General features: G+C 36.6%; 1 protein-coding gene across 2 annotated transcripts in view; it reads right to left on the bottom strand.

Moving 5' to 3' along the window:
* Window positions 1–15,293, bottom strand: part of NXPH1 (neurexophilin 1) — a 72,394-nt gene extending 57,101 nt beyond the window's left edge. The window contains exon 1 of one of the 2 annotated variants that reach the window (XM_019632160.1): window positions 15,263–15,293. The gene's annotated coding sequence lies outside the window, so the exon portion shown is untranslated. Of the gene's footprint in view, window positions 1–4,873; window positions 4,903–15,262 lie in introns of those variants that run through there. The other variant, XM_019632159.1, reaches the window with a different exon arrangement.
* Window positions 15,294–20,789: the final 5,496 nt, after the last annotated feature.

Genomic DNA, 20,789 nt, shown 5'->3' on the forward strand with positions numbered 1-20,789 from the left:
CTGATCCAGTGGCCATGAGGACAATGGCACCATCCCACCTAGTGGACTTTTCCCACTCTGAAGAGAATTATTAAATTATGTATTTTTTTTGTTTTTTTTTTTTTTAAGCTGAGCCATCCTGCCACCTGTTGGCAGCTCAGCGGCTGCTCAGCTCGGGCTGGACTCGAACCGCTGTTGCTCAGAGCTCAAACTCTTGAGCGAGCTCTTAACCAACTGAGCCACTCGGCCGGCCCTTAAATTATGTATTAAATCATATATCATACTCATACATCGATGTTATAAAAAATACAAGGTCCCTTTGATCTCTGGGAAAATGCACCAGTAAAATTATCTCAGAATATCTCAAAATCACTTAACTTTTATAGAAATAAATATAAATCCATTTCCATTAAAATTTGGTATTTCTGCCTCATATATAACCTTGATCAGAAAACAAGTACTTACTTACAAAATGTGGTGCGATAGAGTAGAAAAATCTCAAATCGAAAAGTAAAAGGGCTAAATTATTATTATTATAGCTCTGAAACTAAATGACTTGGGAAGGCCACTTGATTCTCCCATAAATACCTGTTTATCTAACAACCTAATATGTCATGTAATAAGAAAATTTCTGTTTTCTTGATACCTCATTCCTGGCACAGAGCTTCTAGGACTTTTGGAATTCCTGAATGATAGAGGTGATAGGAGTAGCCTTTGTTAATACACAGCAAATCCTTTTCAATCTCACCTGAGTTTATGGTAATGAGGTGGCTTATAACATTAGAGGCTGTTTCCCAAAGGAATGAACATAGTTCCAGTGATGACGGCGTTGGAGCTTTCAGCCCACCTCCCAGACTTCAGAGGAGGGGAGACCAGCTAGAGATTGATTTCAGTCCCCAATGGCCAATGATTTAATCAATCATGCCTATGCAATGGAACCTCCGTAAAAACCCTAAACAAAGGACTCATAAAGTTACCGGGTTGGTAAACACATGAAGCTTCTGGGAGAGTGCGTGGAGGCTCTGCACCCCTCCCCTTATGCTCTCTTCCATTTGGCAGTTCCTAAATTGTATCTTTGATAGTAAACCAGTAATAGTAACGAATGCACTTTCCTAAGTTCTGTGAGCCATTCTAGAAAATTATTGAAACTGAGGAGGGGGTTGTGGGAACTCCTGATAATCACAAGTACAGGTGGCAACTGGGGCTTGTCACTGGCATCTTAAGTGGGGGTCAGTCTTGTAGAACTGAGCCCTTAACCTGTGGAGTCTGTGCTAACTCCACATAGCTAGTGTCAAAATTGTAATATGTGAAAACCCCACACATTTGGCATCGCAAGTACAGAAAAAGAGTGTTTCTTTTACTAATACCGGGGGTGCCACAAAAATGTGTACACATGACTCGTATTCATCTTTTGTTATTGGTATATATTGAGTATTACAATTTTAATGCAGTTTTCTCCTTTCTTAAAATGTGTATACATGTTTTTGGCACCCTCTGTATAAGGGAACTGGACAAGGGCAGCAAAATCTATGAGACAAGCTCTGTGCATTAGGAGCATCCCTGTTACTAACCAGCTGTGTGACTTTGAGCAATTCACTGTACCTCTCTGAACCTCAGTCTGCTCATGTGTAAAACAAAGGATTGGACTAAATATTCTCTTCAGGCTGTTCCAGTTGAAGTATTCAGAAGGGTTCTGATAGCTTCAGATCACAATGATCTTTTCCCACCACTAACATTCTGTTAATGGAAATTTCCCTCGTGGGTTATGTGGGAGCTGTTTTAGCACATCTTTGCTCATAAAACATGCTGATAGCAGGTATTTTCAACTAAAGTAGCAGTAGCAGCTCATTAGCAGTAGCAGCACCAGGTGTTACCTTCATATCAATAACTCTTATAATAATCTCTTGTATTATGTGAATTCCCTCCTTTGATTACTCCAAGATAATTCTACAATTTTCCAGTCACTAGTGAGTCTCTTGACACAGTAGTTCACTTTTTGAAACATACCTCCACCATCTTCCTAATTTTACCAGGAACATATTTTTTGTTTTTTGTTTTGTTTTTAAATGCTTTCCTGTCATCACATAAGTTTTACTTAGCATCTGGGTATATACTACTTAGCATTTATTCTTGAATCATTTGGGGAAATAATCTGTAAGACATGAGATGTGTTTTGTTTTGCTCAGAGTGCAGTCTAAATCTTAGGTTTTATGGCTTGCAGGAACAGACTCCCTATTTAGTAACTTTAGCTGGGGCTGACCATTCACCCAATGTCCCACAGCCTGTGTAGTTTCCACACTCCATGCTTTCTACACATGCTATCTCCTCCATCTGAAACAAACTCTCCCTCTGTCCTCTTCACCACCAGCACACTCACCACGTTTAAGGCATCCCCACATCCCCAGTGCTGTCATAGTTCCTTAAGCAATAAAATGTTTGAAATGAAATGAACTTCTTTTGTACAGTTACCAAACAGGCCAACCCACAAATGGCACTGAATGAACAGTTTCTGATGCTGGTGACAGAAACCCTACCATGAATGTATACAACCCCATGTCTGAAAAAATAACAGATGTTCAAACGTCTGATTTAGCTTAAATCTTAATGAAAAGATGGTAACAAATAGACCTGGGTGATTATGTACACCAAGAAACAATCTTTCACCCAATTCAGACACATCTGATAAAGTAGATATTTATTCTCAATCAAAGGACTTTCAACTTGCACCACAAATAATAACAAGAGTTAACTTATGACAGATAAAAATTAAGAGAGAAAATTGAAGAAAAGATTTAAGCTAATAACAATTCTTCTGTGACTGGAGTGTCCCTTACTTTACTTTAACTGATAATTGTTTATCAATTAAACATATTAAATTGATTAAGATACAAATCCTGGCCAATATGTGAAATACACAGATAAAACGCAGGTTCTATTTCAGAAAGATTTCTAGCACTTCGGTACCTTGAGAATACACTTGTCTCGTTCATAAAGTTGAAAATTGAAGTGAATTACATTTAAATGTAAACATTTCTTTAAATGTTAGGGGACACTGAGATATCATGGTGAGTTGAGTGAACCAAACTGAAATCTAGAAAGGTGAACGAAAATGAAGGGAGGATTAATTTTAGGGAATTACTCCCTAAAATAGGAGTAATTCTAGAGTCCCACGCAATGCTGCAGTGGCTCTACTCTAAATAAACAAAATGACAACAACAGAAAGAGAAAATGACCTATGGATTATGAGTAGTTCCTGTGCAGACCACAAACGGGGAGGCAGTGGTGACAGCCTGGTGTTGCAAATGGCAAAAGCAAAACTGGTCCAAAGGGACCCATCGCCCAGCCCGAGGCTCATGGGACCTGCGAGAGACTGATTTGGCCAAGAACATTGGGGTGAGAGCAATAAGAGATGGGGATCCAGGGGAGGTCGTTGTTCCTGAGCACTAGCCATTCTGCCTTTGGTGCTAGCAGCTCCGTGAAAAGGTCAGGAAGCAACAACCAGAGGAAGTTAGATGCAACTGACGAAAACTCCCTGACCTGCAGAGACTGTATATGAGAAGCTCCCACAGATGCCCAGAGATAGTCTGGAAATGGGGGTGGGGGGTGCCTCATAGAGGCAAAAGCCGGAGTCCAAGGTCCTAGGCAGAATATAGATAAAGGAAAAGTTTCTTTATGCAGGGGGAGAGGTGTGGGCTTATACACTGGCAGTTAGAGCCATCACCCAGCCAGGGTTTCATAGAGCCTTTGAATTAATTGCCACCATAACCTCCTCCACCCATAACCTGGTGAGTCCTGTACACCCCTGGGCTACTAAATAACAATACTAGCAATCTAAGAAATAGAAAATCACCTTCTTTATAAAATGCTTGAAATAAGGATGAATTTCTTCCTCTGGCTCAACAGATTAGCTCAGAAGTTTCTTCTAGCTCCATCACACTTTAATTCATTCTCTCTAATTATTCTTCATATTTCATTAATACCATATAAAAACAGAGATGCTCATATTTTCTGATACTAAGGATTATTTTTTTTCAAAACTAATAATCTCTATCTGTTATGCACTAATTCTTTGGGCAACTGATTAATACTGTAATCTAATTACATTGATGATATAATAAATTGGCTTGAAAGTACATTTTACCAATTTATTTTATGAGTTACAAATGAACTTTAATTAATTTAGAACCAAAAAATGCATAGTTTTATTATCCATAAAAATTATCTTGTTTTCATAGCTAAATTTATCTATGGTTTTCTTGTTCTAACTTCAATATAGTTGAGTTTTCTTTCAATATAAGGTCTTGTGTCTTTGGAATCCAAGGATGGGGAGATAGGTTTATCTCTTCTTTTTCCTATTTCACAATTATTGGATGGGCTCCATATTGCCCGGAGCTTTTGTCAGACTTCACATTCTAATACCTTGATCATCTGGTTTTGTGCTATCATAGCTCTTCGTTACCTCTCTGGGGAACTTCATGTCTGTTGCTGGCATCTGTCCCCTGCTTTTCCCTGTAAATGTCTTAGCAAATAATTCATTTACTATCTACAGTTCTTATTAACAAGCTAGCACTTGGTCTTTAGTCTGCCATTTCTTAAGTGTACTTCTAAATATCTTCCCATTAAAAATCTATACAGTTTATGTAGTCACACTCTGATAACATTCCACTTAAATGGAATATAACTAATACATTTACTCCCTAAAAAGTCAACAATTCAGATATAATAACTTCAGGAAATTTTTAGTTTTAGTTTTATTCCCCAATTCTGCCTGTATCCTTCTGGTTAAATGTAGCATGGGGACTTTTATTTGAAAAATGCCCTTAATAACTGTTCTGTTAATTTCCTTAAGTCTCAAAACCAGATTAGGAAGAATAAAACACATCTATAAACTTACTGCTCTCTGTTGTCAAGACAACTCTGATCTATCAGACAGGACACCAGACACACACGACGTTCAACCTGTAACACTTTCAGAGACAACAAGTGTTAAATGAGGCTCTTGACATAAACAAAATATGGACACCCAATATTTGTTCAAGAACATAAATTTATGCCTGGGTTAGACTTTCTGCATTGAAGAATATACTTTAGAATGATAAGTAAACTTATATTTGGTTCGGAGACTTTTCCCCCCTGAATCACTTGAGTTGGCTTTTCTCAATTCTTGATAAATAATGAGGTTTAAACAACAGAGTATAAAACTCTTGGCCCTGTCAGTATATTTTCTTCTGGCCTTTAAGTTTCACGTCATTGAAGTATCAGGTTGATTTGAATTGTTAGTCTTGTGCCCAGTTAGGCAACTAACCAATATGTCAGAAGCACTGGAAGCTATACAGACACAGCCAAGCTCTATATGAATGAATAAGCACCTCTTGATATCTTGAGTCAACAGCTACCATTTCTTTTCTAGTAATGTAAACGTTTATATTCAGAATTTTCTTTATATATTGATGCATTTCTCTGTACTTTGACTTTACTAGGCAAAGCAGTATTGTAAAGAAATATATTCCAGGGCCAGCCGAGTGGCACAGTGATTGGGAGTTGGATTGGGACGACAGTTGTGAGCAGCAGGGCCCAGGTTCAGATCCCACGTGAGGGCCAGTGATGCTGCACCCTCTACAGCTAAGATGGTGAACAACAGCTCAACCTGGAGCTGGGCTGCCGTGAGTTGCTGTCTACAGTGTAGGCTGCAGTGGGGCTGGCCGGCAGCAAGCGTGCGCTTTTGTGAGCTGCTGTGAGCGGCCGTCCAATGACCAGCGAGTTACTGCCTCACCCGGGAAGAGTGTAATGATAATACCAACATAGGCCAGTGAAGCGATGCCCTCCACTCCACAACTAGACTGAAGAACAAAAAAAGGACAGCAACTTGTCTGTTCCCCTTCCCCAATTCCCCAACGCTGTCCCCTTCCCCCAATTTCCCAATAAAATTAAAAAAAAAGAGAGAGAGAAATATATTTCAGTAACATACAAAGAAAATGACCTTAGTGTCCAAAAAGATTTTTCTAACATTTTTTTTCATAGCAAAAACAAAAATCACAGGTGTATTAAGTAAAGACTGATTTGGGGCTCTCAGATGGATCATTATGTAAATGGCTTCAGTTTATTGCTACTCACTTTCACTCACACAGCTCAACTACAGTACAACATGCAGAGCTTCAGGACACTATCCTTTGCTCTGACAGAAAAGTTTGAACAAAACTTAATGTTTTTAAGCTAGCTCTATTATAGCACACAATAGACACTTAGCATAACACACATCTTAAGGATAGGGAGTCATAATCCTTTTTTGGTTATTCTATCGATAATACTCTTTTTCAGGGCTGTATGTAAAGTATAAAAGCAACTTCTTTGAAATGTTAATACCCAGTAAAACTACACATTTTTTTTTTTTAACTAACACATCTATGGCACTGACCACAGTGGTTACATTGTTAAATCATTTAGAAGAACATCTAATACTGTGCCTGTAATTCTAAGGCCTAGTCCTAAAGCTTGGTTAGTTTACACAGTGAAGCAGCTTAGAAAACTTTTGATAGTTAGATGTAGATGGACCCAAGGTGGGTGGCAATGAGTGACAAAAGACAGACAAGGTGGAAACGTGTGTTCTTGACTAGAGCTGAATTAACTGACTTATTGGAAGCCATTTAAATCTGATAAGTGGCCTTTACCCGAAAGAGGCTCATGGTTATCTACACAAGGCCTTCGTATCTTTGTATATGTTACCCTTTCAAGAAGTACACCATTATCCTCCCCTGCCTTTCCTTGAGTAACCCATACTCATACTTTACAAGGCTCCACCGATGACCCATCACCCATCTGCCCAAGCTGCTCCATTAGCATCTGTACTCATCACATTGTATTGAAGTTATCCATTAACTCCGCAGTGCTCAGTAACCAATGTGGAAGCAGAAGCTGTGTTCTTTATTTCTACAATCCCAGGACCTGGCCCAGGTCCCAGCATACTATAAATGCTCAATATTCAATCGAGGAATGAATGCATGAATGAATCTTCAGGTTTAGGAAAGGAGCAATGATGTGAAGAAATTACAATCAGGAAAAGACAGGCAGTACACTGTATATCAATTTTGTCTCTAAATAAAATGGGATGGACAGAACCAATATGTATTAAAAACATGTTACGTGCCAAGGTATTACATATGTTATCTTAGGCATTTTGAAGTAATTATTCTTAGCCCCATCATAGAGATGAAAAAACTTAACAAGATGAAGTAATCTACCCAATTTTACAGCAAATAAATGGAAGAACTAGAATTCAAATCTAGGTCTGTCTGACTCCAGAGTTCCTATCTTCTCCCCTGCACCCAAAACCAGGAAGATTTAGCCCACCCTTGCTTTGTTCTATTTTAAGACTTATCCGTGCACACTGTGTCCAGAAAAATCCTGTCAGCAACGGTAGGAAAAACACAGGGCTGCTCTGTCCCTAAGTTGGCTTAGAAAAATCACATACTTGATCTGGAGCTGCCTGCACTGGCTGGTAGGGGCTTGGCTCTAAGCTGCCCCTTGAAATACTGGTCTCAGTTTCTAGGTCAATTATTCCTGATGAGCATTCATTCATACTTCATCAGAGTGATGCACAGAATCTCATTAGTTGCATTCCTTCTGTGATAGGCCTCCAGAGAGCACGGTTTACTCTTTGGTGCATGCTGCTGGCTGTCAGCATTAGTCACCCCAAGTTGACAAGAACCTGCTTCATTAATGTGGCTGCCATCCTACCTCTCTGTCACCATGGTCACGTTTTACCAGTTTGTCTAGTGATCAGCTTCTCATCTCTGGCCTTCTGCTTTTCTGAACACCCAGAGCCCTGGATTTCTTTAGAGTGAGTTTACTTCCCCTTTCTGCTTCCAGAGCTTGGCATGCCAGCCTCAGGCCTTCAGTGGTTCTCTGTCTGAAATGCAGTCTTGTTCCTTAATAAAGATTAATTTATAAGAATGAACTTTCTTTTTAAATATTATACATTTTCCGAGCACAACAAAATATAGCAAAGGTCCACAGAGTGGCATAACAGTAATACTCTCAGGATATGAATATGCTCTAACAGAGACAAAGCAACACGAGGACGAGTCAATAATTCTTAGTGTGTGTCTTAGACAAACCATGAATTCTTTCTATTATCCAGTTTTCCCACATGTACAATTGAAGTATTAATACATGCCTTCAAAGATTGAATTCAATGTGAATGTGACTGTATGTGTGGTGTGGTGTGGTGTGGTGTGTGTGTGTGTGTGTGTGTGTGTGTGTATGTGTGTGTGTGTGTGTGTCAGGGACTTAGATTAGAGTTGCATCTCACAACAAAATAAAAGCATGACTCATGTTTTTGCCATAGATTTATACCTCCTTGAAAAAAATATTTCTTAAATTTAGGCTCTGCCCCAGTACTCTATTTTATTTGCAAATGCAAATAGATGATATTTCCTTACTCTGTTTTATGGAGTAGCTTTCTGAACCATAGCTCTGTTTTACTTCTTTATCCATGAATAAAATACTGATAATACTGATCTCCTTATTTTAGGCTCAAATAGTGACTTTTTTTGTCATTAAAGAGAGTCAGTACTAAGTCAACGTTAGCCATAAAATAATTCTGGGAAGGTTACCAAACATAATCATTTCCAAGTCGTACTATTTCCCTATACTTACTACTACTAGTAATGATAATAATAACCATACCTAATAAATATAGAAGACTTATTCTTTGCCAAGCACTAATGCAATCCCTTTACATGCATTAACTCAGTCAACTTTCACACATACAGGCACACACACATGAACCACATTGCACAGAACTATTATTATCCCAAACTTATACATGAAAGCATGAAGTGCAAAGCAGTTAAGTGTCCTGCCCAAGATAATATATTAACAGCTACTAAGTGATGAATGTGAAATACATTCCCTGGCACTCAGCTCCAGAACCCAGGCTTTTAACCCTTATGATACACAGTTTCTCTAATTCGGAAAACAACCTGTGCAAAACTGACACGTGGCTTTCACAAACAAACATACAACCTCCAACCTACACTTGCATTTTTAAGAACATATTGAAAATATTTTTCTCCATGGTGGCCTCCAATTTAGGAAGATTATCAGAGGCATCAATCATCAAATTATATGTGAAAACTTAACGCTACTGTCAGTAGTTGTTTTGGTTTAAAAGCATATATCACAATTGAAACTGTTCGCATTAATTATGCTTGCTTCTTTTTATCTTTGGCTATCTCTTTCAAATATCTCTTGCTTTTATTTATCATGTATTCCTTTTTCTATTCCCAATTTGTATACCTTTCATCAGGATTAAAATAGTTATATCCAAATTGGCAGTGGTATTCTCAGACACATGAAAACAGAACAATAATGCCTAATAATTATTGAGAACTCCTTTTGTATCAGCAATTGTACTGTTTTCTAGATATCATCTCATTTTGTACCAACTTTGAGGAGAAGAAATTACTTCAGTGTTCTCACATGAGGGTATGTGACTTTACAAAGGTAATCCTGATGCTAAGTGACAAAGAAAGATGCAAACTCAGGTCTGTCTAAAATAAAATCCATGCACTTTTCACTCTATCACCCTCCTTTTTACCTTAACAGCACACAGGGGAAAGAACAGATGCTTGGGCTGGGAAAGGTAATGCAGAAAGAGATGGCAGACTCTGGGACAAGAAACAAAGTCCTCAGATTTGGAAAGGGAGAAATGATCCCTCTTGTAACCCACAGCAGTTAGCACATAATGTTGCTATGACTTGAAACTGCTTAGGTTACTCCATAAAACAATATTTCTTCCCTGACTTTGGTGCTCACTCTTTATTTCTTCAAAATACGAACCTTTTCTCTTTTTGTATTAATTGCCTCAACCATCACAGCAGTTGAGCTGTATAGAGATTAAAAAGCAATTGGACATGGTTTTGAATTTCTCTTTCATTCCTTTCTAAAGAGGCAACAGAATATTTACATTTATTATTTCGTTTATCCTTAAACACCCTCTTCAGAAATGGCAAAAGAATTAAGATTTATGCAATAACTTTATGACAGAGCCAGGACCAGAACCAGTTTTTCCAAACAAGGCTATTTTTCTGAATGAAACCTACCTAAGATGTTAGAAGTATTCAAAATGAAACCTAGAATGACCTCAGGAACTATCACAGAATCACTCTTTAACTGTAAAACAGAGCTACATTAAAAAAAGAAAAGAATAAAAAAGAACTCCAGGAATATAAATAGCCATTCTGTTTATAAAGGCTTTAATGGGAGGTAATTATATGACCTTCCATAGAACCTCATTCCAGTACTCAAAAATGTTTCTCTTGCTGAAAATGAGGAAAAGCATCAGTGTGCTCATTATTTCTGGCAAATATGTGAGAGATAGTCCCTGAAGCCAAACTTTATACTGGCAATCAGAAAAGTGTTTTGAAAATGCTCAGCCGCATATCTGTCCAAGAAAGCTTCAATGGCCAAAGACAGCTGGGTGCTTAATATGATAAAATCCTTAGTCAAACATATGGTCTTCTCCACATGGGAGTGCTTTCCTATAATAACCTTCCCAGTTTATTTCTTTTTCACAAAGAAATCAAACTGTCTAAGCACCACTATACACATAAATAGCATGTGTTATTTATTTCACATATTTATACAGAAATACTTCTGTCATTATAATAAGGGAGCTTAAAAAATGTACAGCCTGTATTAGAGCCGAATGACACATATCTGTGCAATGCTTGACTTGACTTTGTCCACAGACCGTTGTAGGGCAATTTTTGAGGGATTTCTTGTTAAAGAACATGATGATGATTCAGGGAAACGGGCACATCCCAGGTAGATCAGACCATATCAGAGGTGCTATCAGCTTGGGTACGCCTAAAACACTGTAGATTGTTCTCAAGGATTAGAAAGTAATCCGAGAGGGTACACACAGTGAAAGACCTTCCAGGTCAGAAATCCTTGAAGAAATAGGAACAAAGACACCCCTGTTCTCATCCCTCTACGTTGATAAAGAAAACTCTTCTGTGATGCAAGTATCAAAAAGTTGTTCAAATGGCTTTTATATTGTGATATGTATTGAAACCTGTTTTACCACTGACTTTCACTTCAAAGACTACCTTTTTTTTTTTTTTAATGAGGCTACTGGTCAGCTTAAAAATGAAGTGAATAGGAGTAATATTCAACTGAAAGAGTGAAGAATAAATTTCAGCGAAAGTGAAATTAAATGGAAAGGAGAAAAAAGAAAGAACTTGGACATGTTTTGCAGAAAAGATGAAAGAGAATGAGTTTATATGAGCAGTTTTGCATTGGACAATTCAGACAATAGTTGGTACCGTTAAAAGAAATATGGAGGTCACAGAAGTCCCAAATTTAGGTTAGTTAAGTTCAATCTTATATTAGGTCGGGTAAGTCCAATTTTATTTTATTTATCTTATTTTATTTTATTTTGTTATTTTATTGTTAGTTTCAGGTGTACAGAACAATGCAATAGTTATCCTTTTCACCCTTCACACAGAAACAGTCCCCCTCCCCCATCTACTGCCCTCCCATCCCCGATATCATACTTATCTAGTACAATTCCATTCACTCCATTCCCACACTCTACTCCATGACCCGTGACTATATGTATATATAATTATAGCTGACATACAATGTTATTCAACATCAGCTTCAGAAATACAGTGCAGTGGTCAGGCCTCTACACCGACTATGAAGTGGTGGACTCGTGTCTTGTTAGTCCAATTTGATTTTAGATGGAAAGTTTAATTAAAAAAGAGATGGTAGAAATTGTGAGATATTTCTAGACTGAAAATGTGCATTTGGGAAAAATGAATTTTCCAGAGGAGAGTCTATTGAGGTAAGCAAGTGAAGAACACTGCTTTGAGGACCATCTATATTTAGGGAGAGAGAAAGGGATGAAAAATCAGAGCAAATGAAAGAGGATCAAAGGCAAAGAGGATCATCTCAGAGATGTAGCAGCCATCCCAAATGCCAGAAGACGTCATTGGGTTGCATGATTAGTGGTCATTGCTAACTTTACAGAGAGCAATTCCAGTACTTGTTTGTAATTGAAAACATCCTAAGTGATTAACAACTGAAGATTAAGTCCCGAAGTTAGGGTACCTAACAAAATATTAAACAGTCATTAAAAATCATATTTTCAAATAATAAATGAGCTAAGATAGTTTTGATGCTATAGAGATATGCAAAGAGTATACCTATTAATATTAAGAGATAATTTCACAGTGTGTGTGTGTGTGTGTGTGTGTGTATATATATATATATATATATATATATATATATATATATATATATATGTTTTTTCATAGACCCAGATAACCAGACATGATGATAAATGCAAAGATAACCACCTCTCTTGAAGAGTGGTAAGCTAGTTCCATGAATCAAGACCATCAGACATTGGAAACCTGATTGTTTCTGTGTATCACAGAATTAGACTCGGTTTGGCTCAGTTAAGTTTGAGAAAACTACCTTTGGCTCTGTTGGCTGATGAGTCCAGTAATTAATGCATTTCTTAAGAATTTTCATAAATTAGAATATTAGGTTAACTTTTTTAATTCTGTGAGGGATATCTTTATTTTTTGGCAACTGAAGAAACTGGAACAAATTTGAAACAGGCCTTTTTGCCCCAAAACAGTATGGTCTGTAACAGAAGCACACCTGAGCTATTATTCATGAGCAACAACATACAATCAGCCAATTGTACATGAAACAGCCAGAGAATTTTTGAGCAGGAAGGGACCTTGGAATTCATCTACATTGGGGCCAAACAAGTGACAAATGTTTGAATTAGACAGCCTGTTTAAACTAGAGAGAGTGATGGGACCCATGGTGAAATGTCAAGTGTGAATTCCTCCTGAAGAATTTAAAAAGGAAAATTGTGCATGTCATGGCGGCCCCAGGAAAGAGAAGGCAGAATCAGCCAGCAGACACCATGGGGACCCCTGATCTCTATCAATCTCCTCATTTTTACAAGTAAGACTATTTTACACTCACATTAAATGACTCTATGTATATTACATAACTCCCAGGTCACAATTTCCTAGCCCAGAGCACTCTGTAGGATCACACCTTGAGGCCCTCTGACCTTGTTGTCAATCTTTTGTAGGCAGCCATTCCATCTCCGAACACACAGAAGTACTGCACCCATATCAGATCGGGGTGTTGCACCCATTCCTCTATTCTTTAGCACTTACTGTATTATAACCCCTGAACATCTTGATAGAGAAAAAACAGGTAACATGGATGATCTAATTTAGAAATGCTTTCGCTTGTTAAAACATGCATAACCTGCATGAAGTTTTCTCAAAAAAATAAAAAATAAAACTATCATATGATTAAGCAATCATGCTACAGGGCATATCATATATCCAAAGGAAATGAAATCAGTATCTTGAAGGGATAGTTACATGCTCATGTTTATTGCAGCATTATTCACAATAGCCAAGGCATGGAAACAGACTACATGTCTGTCAATCAATGACTAGATAAAGAAAAGATAGTATAAATATGCAATGGAATATTATTCAGCCATAAAAAAAGAAAAGCTTGCCATTTGCAACAATATGAACAAATGAAACTTGAGGGCATTAGCTAAGTGAAATAAGCCAGACAAAGAAAGACAAAATGCTGTATGATCTCATATGCAGAATCTAAAAAAGTCAAACTCAAAACCAGAGAGTAGAATGGTGGTTCCCAGGGACTGGGAAATGGGGAAAATGGAGAGATGTTGGTCAAAGGGTACAAACTTTCAGTTATAAGATGAATAAGTTATGGGGATCTAATGTATAGAATGGTGATTTATAATTAATAATGCTACATTTTATACTTGAAATTTGTTAAGAGAGTCGACCTTCAGTGTTCTAACCAAACCAAAATCAAAACAAAACTAAACTAAAAAAAGGTAACTATGTGAGGTGATGGGTATGTTTAATTAGCTTGATTATGGTCATCATTTCACAATGTATATGTATATCAACCCATCACACTGACACCTTAAATATATATGATTTTTATTTATCAATTATATCCCCAATAAAGCTAGAAAATAAGACATAACTTGTTTCGTCGCATCTTCCAAATATTTAATACTGTCATGTGCTGCTTAATGAAAGGGATGTGTTGTGAGAAATGTATGGATAGGCAATTTTGCATTGTTCAAACATCATAGAGTGCACTTACACAAACCTAGATGGTGTTGGGCCGGCCAAGTGGATCAGTTGATAAGAGTGCGAGCTCTGAACAACAGGGCCGCTGGTTCAATTCCCATATGTGCCAGTAAGCTGTGCCCTCTACAGCTAAGATTGTGAACAACAGCTCAACCTGGAGCTGGGCTGCTATGATTGGCCGGCGATGGCATAGGCTGCAGTGGGGCTGCCGTGAGCCACCATGAGCGGCCGTCCAAGGGCTGGCAACTGACATCACCCAGGAAGAGTGCAATGATAATACCAACATGGGCCAGTGAAGCAACGTCCTCCACAAGACTGAAGAACAAAAGGACAACAACTTATCTGTTCCCCCTCCCCCAATTCCCCAAAAAATCTTTAAAAAGAAAAAAAAAACCTAGATGGTATAGTCTACTACACACCTAGGCTAACGATATGATAGAGCCTACTGCTCCTAGACTACAAGCCTGTACAGCATGTTACTACACAAAACAACACAAGAGAAAATAATGCAATCAAGAGACACAGTAAACATGAGATTTTGAGGCCACCGCTGTTGTAACACGGCATACTGTTTTACACCAACCTTTTTTTAATAAGTGCAAAGAGTATACACTAGCATAACAATAAAAAATAACTATAGTAAATACACAAACCAGTAACATTGTCATTTATTATCATTACCAGATATTATATATTGTACATAATTGTATGTGCTATACATTTATAGAACTGGCAGCACAGTAGGTTTATTTAACCAGCATCACCACAAACATGTGAGTAATGCTTTGTGCTCTGATATTATGATGACTAAGGCATCACTAGGTGATAGAAAATGTTCAGTTCCATTATAATCTTATAGGACCACGATCATATATGAGGTCCGTCGTTGACCAAAATGTCATGATGTAGCACGTGACTGTAATCACATATATTTGTGAATATTTAGGCAGCAGCCCTGGCAGCAGCACAAACATCACAAATTATGGCTCTTGGATAACACTGCAGTATTGAATAGATTTAAATCACTAGTTGTGGTTTAGTGGGAAAAGTATTGAATTCAAATAGCTGTGGTTTAAGCCCTGACTCTGACACTTACTTACTTTCTGTCTAACATTAGGCAAGTAACTTCACTTCCCAATTTTCTCATTTGCAAAAGGGCAATGCAGTAACGCCGACCGATCATCCAGAGTTGAAGAATTAAAGGCCTTTCCTTCACAGAGTTCACCAGTATATCTACATATAGGTAAAAATTTTAAATTTAGCACAATTTCTATCTAAGAAATAAAATCATAATTATGTTTGAAGTTGTCACAGTACACTTCCTCATCCTGGTTAAATTTGCTCATGAATGAGTTCCAGTAACTTAAGCCAAACTTATCTCCAAAGTCTGAGGGAACCTGTTCTGACATTGATGAACTGAATTAAATGACAAAAAACTTCCTTATTTATGGGAATCACAAGGCGTTAACACCATTTAGTGCCAGTTGCAAGTTTAGACAGCAGTGTTGAATCAAACATGGAAACAAACACAGACTACACATCTCTTCTTGCATACATATATATATATATATATATATATATATATGCAATATCTTAAAAATATGCAATAATCATTGAAACTATAAATATGAGCCAAGGCATAAGAGACTTGTAAAATCATTTTCAAGATCCTCAACAAGTTTTTGGTAGAAGCTACCTGAAAAGTCTTTATATTTTTAGTTACTTAACATATGTTATCTAATTTACAACTTTAAGCTAATTGTTTATTTTTTTGTACTTGGCACGTATAAACCACCTCAGTTTTAGGATAATTCTATGAATTCCATGTGTCAGTCATACTTGGTGATTCATTATTTGGAAATGTGCAATGGATTGTTTTAATATTATAGAGGATATAGTGCCTCTCATTATTTAGGAAAGTAAACATTTAGCAGTATCTTTATACTTGAGGAATTTTGATGTGACCTGATTATTTCTTGTAGTTTCTACATATCTTGGGTTTATTACATCAAATTAATGAATTCCATTTACATTTTGTTTTACAGTGCCTTTTTAATGTCCCCCCTCTTTCTGTATTAATTGCTCTAGGCAGTAGTTAGATCCAACGAGATCGAGTGGGACTTATCTTTTGATAAGTCTGGATTTGACGAGCCAAATTGTTATTTAAGAATCAGTAGATGTAGGAGATGATCACTGTGATATTGATATGACTCATGATGAAAAGATACCTTTTTAGAGCCCATCCTCAGTTCCAGCTGTTCTCCATCAATAGCGACTTGTGTTCTGTAACTTTAAGAAAACTGAAAGTTTCAAATCTATATCTCGAGGGTAAAATAATTATTGAAATGTTCTGAGGTTAGCTAATGGAGACACCTCAATATTTCCAAGTTATTCTTGCTTTGACTCCTTATTATTCAGACATGATTTGAAGAGGAAGCAATCACTCTGCTGTCCTTTCCTATGCCACTGAGCAGCTTCTTAATCAAGAAATTACCTGAGGAGAAGATCATTCTATCTAAGGCTATATTACATAGAATGGTGTCAGCCACTTTTTTTTTAATAAGGGAATGATACATAAATGATGTCCTCTGATTTTCATGTAATTGGCATTTCTCTTCATTTGTAAAATTAACCATTTTTAAGCTGGAAATTTTTGACATACAGAAGACAAATAAGAAAGCTAAAAATCCAATGTTTAACCTTCAAAACTAACCTTCAACTGGTTCCTACACTGCATTCCAAAAGAGGTTTGCCTAGTGCCAAACCTTTTATTTGGAAGGGTTGTGAATCTATTCCTTGTGTGGTACTACTGCTTCAATTATACATAAATATTTTACAAGTAATCTTGGCCAAAGAAGCCTTCAGTTGTTATTATTGAAAAGGGTTTCTGTTCCAGTGAGTGGTTTTACTCCTGTCCAATTCATTTTACATTTACATTTCCTGTCTTCAGATGCCAAAAAGTGAGTTTTACATTTGAGCTTTATTGATCTAAAAAAGTTCAACAAGTTCGCCATTGTAATTTTAAAAATGTACAGCTACTCGAATGTGGGAGGGTGTGTTCTTAATGCTGAGAAGTAGTGTTAGTTACACACACGACGTTCCTGATTAGTGTCTCCTTTCAGAAATTCCGCACATGTGCTTGGGAAAGTTAAAATATAGTTCTAGTTTGTGCCCATCTCTACTCCTGACTAGATTTGTCACCATCAGGCAGTTACTCGACCTTTTTAAGGCTCACTTTTCTTAGCGGTAAAAGAGCGACCACAACAAAACAAATCAGTGCCTAATTGGTAGGATAGTTTTGAAGATTAAAATGAGATAATGCGCATAAGCCATTTTCACAGGGTTGGTACATAATAAGATGCTGGATATACATCCTACCATTATCATTATCATATTATTAGCAATTTAGCTTGATTTCAAGTAATATTACAAGATGAAGAAAATCACATGGGGTTTTTCCAAGCAGGATGATGGCACTTCCATGTGTCCCCGAAGACCCCCACGCCAATCCTACCCAGCACTTCTTTCTGCTGTGGAATGTCCCGAACTGCTTACCTGTGCAACCACTTACACCTTCCTAGCACAGGATGATAAGCTCCATCGGGGCTGAGACTATCTGGCTTACCGCACATCCTCAGGCAACTTCACAAAAAACGATCATTTTGAGATGATTAAATAAATCAATCAATGCATTTATTCCTAAATTATATGAATCCATTTCTCTTCAACTCTGTTTCCTTCTGATAGCACTTAATAAAGGGTCAAAGAAACAATAACCCTTAGTACTGGGGGCATCCACACTTTTTCTACATAGTAATGTTTCCTGGATTAATAAACCTGTTTAAATTCCATTTTAACTCTGCTTAGGTATTGTCAGCAGCACGTTGGTAATCTCCCTTTTTAATTATGTTAATTAGCCTTCAAAACTGCCAGGGTTCTCCTATAGCCCTTCAAGTAGGGCTCAAAACCATAGCTACACAAAGCCACCTGTCATTTGGCTCCAAGCCATGAAAGAATCCCACTTGACAGTTTATCCAATTCAAAACTTTCTATTTCAGCCACAAAAGAAAAAGCATCCTTGTGACACTTTACCATTCTTCTATGAGCCACGTCATTCAAAAATTAAGGATCTGATACGAATCTTACCTGTATAATTCATCAGTTCTTCTACACTGTTCAAAAATTAATCTACCTTCCTTTAAAATATTTTCATACAATTAAAACAATTCTGTCTCACACTTTTATATAGATATATTATTCTGTTATTTTATTTTCTCACATGTAACCTAAATTGGTTGACTCTTTTTTCCTACTAGAATATAGGCACCTGGAGAACAGAACCATACATAATATCATAAAATAATAGATTTTTTAATGAGAGTTGGATATAAGTAAATTGTTGTAAGTAAGTGGTGATGTAGAAACCAGGATGGATTTTTAAATGACAGTTTTAATCTTACTTGTTTATGTACTGCACAAACCAATGACAAGGATAGATAAAGGCTTATTTTTTTTAATATCTGAATGTGGCCACACTTAATCTACATGTTTTTTTTTAATCTCAGAATCAGCTCATAATCAGAAATCATAATAAAACAGTTTCCTTTATGCCGTGTGCTTCATATCATATTGCTTATTGTGACAGTAGTTAGAATGTACTTTGATATAGTAAACAAATTGAAACTCAAGAAAGTATTTCCTTCTTACATACTCCACACTGCTAATATACTAAATGGAAATTTGTTCATTAATGAAACATTCATTGAGCACTTACTATAAATTAGACACTATGGTAAGCACCAAAGATAAAAAGATGAATAAAACATAGAATTAGGAACTCATAATTTAGACACATAATGTATAAACATGTAAGTATTAGGATTAATTTGATTCAAAATTTACATAGAACGTGTATATGAACATGCCTATTAGAAATATGGTATTTCTAAGTTACCAAATACTTGTCTGAAACGTGTTGAGTGAAATTAATTTTGAATTGTCGCATTTTACTGAATTTGTTTTCTCCTTCAAAAAAAACTCAGCTTTCTCAATACTTTATTAATGTGGAGGCCAAGCAACTTTTAATTTTTGAAGTTTATGATATTGAAGTTATCTTTGATGTCTCTTGCTGCTGGACCGCTGATTTTAAATGATACCTGAATCTTATCACCACTATCATGGTGGCTGTTGCCACATGTCTCATGGAATGTTTCATAAGCCATACAAATCCTTCTGTCAAAGCTGATGATGGACCAATTTTCAGAGGAGTGAGTATTCCCTTTGCACTTGAATCCCTCAATGTGAAACTATATGGTTTGCATTATATGTCCCTTCAGTAGAATATGGTTTTAATGGTATAAATTCAAGTTAGGAGTAATAATAAAACAATCATTCATTTTGTGAACTTTTAAAAATTGGATCATTTTCAGAAGAGCTGACCTATATATAATAATTCTTGTCCATCCTCTTTGTCTTTAACTCCAGCTAAAAATTCTTCCTGAATGTCAATTAAAAATGTAAATACCAGTTGGAATCTGACCTTATGAAATCTGTAGTAAGTGATTCACTTGAAAAAATCTAATAGAGTTTTTGTCAAAAAAAAAATTCTTAAACACTAATTATGAGTTCTCCCAGGAGAAATGGCATAAGAAATTGAGAATATTCAAAAGCAAATTGAAGAGTTTACCCAGAGTTAAAGGCTAGCGAGAACTTTGATTTCTACTGTCCTACTGGCATTCCACCCTCTGAAAGTAGATTTATATATGAAGAGAGATGAAAAATGCAAAACTATAATGAAAGCCCAATTAATTCTGTCTCTAAACTTTCATACATTGAATCCAAACAAGATTAATTAATGTTATGTTAATATTACCATTTTGAATATATATTTTCTAATGATGATAGTTGCCCCTGGCCATGTGAAAGTATATAGAGGGGGAAATATTCACCTGAATATTGTAAGAAATGAAAACAAGAAACTGAATGAGGTCCAAGAGTATAGATTGTTTTGAAGAAAATAAAAAATCCCCTGAAAAGTTCTATCAGCCAGGGGTCAACATAACAGTTAAGAAAATTCCCCGAGGAGGTAGATCGGTTGCCTTTCTACATTTGAAAGGGCAAATGTTCCCCAGAATTGAGAGGAGAGAAATCAAAGTTATAGATTGTTAGTATAATAGATTGTACTTAACTGAAAATCCTGCCATTCCTATGCCTGAGTAAAACATTACAACATATTTAAGGAGAATAAGAACCAGAAGCTGACAGATTGCATGGATATATGTATACCAAAAAGCTTTGAAGTCATTTGAGCTGAAGTCTTAAGAACTATTTTATGATAGTGCAAAGCCTCCCTGTCCTGAGTTGGCAAGCACTGTAGGAACCATCTAGTCAAACACTTTGATTTATGGTTGAGGACATAGAACAATGCCACACAGAGCAACACTAGAGTACAAAGCGGCTTTTTAAAATTCCATCACCAAAACAACTACTAAAATGTATATCACCTATAAGAGTCAGATAAAATTATACTGCTACTCATATACACTAAAATGTGTTCGGTTAGGAGCATTTATTTATGAGTAACAACAAAAGATGATTCTCAAGTCAATAAGTACTAATAATTCCAGC

Source organism: Hipposideros armiger, unplaced genomic scaffold (assembly GCF_001890085.2).
Source record: "Hipposideros armiger isolate ML-2016 unplaced genomic scaffold, ASM189008v1 scaffold_1091, whole genome shotgun sequence".
Taxonomy (NCBI): Eukaryota; Metazoa; Chordata; class Mammalia; order Chiroptera; family Hipposideridae; genus Hipposideros; species Hipposideros armiger.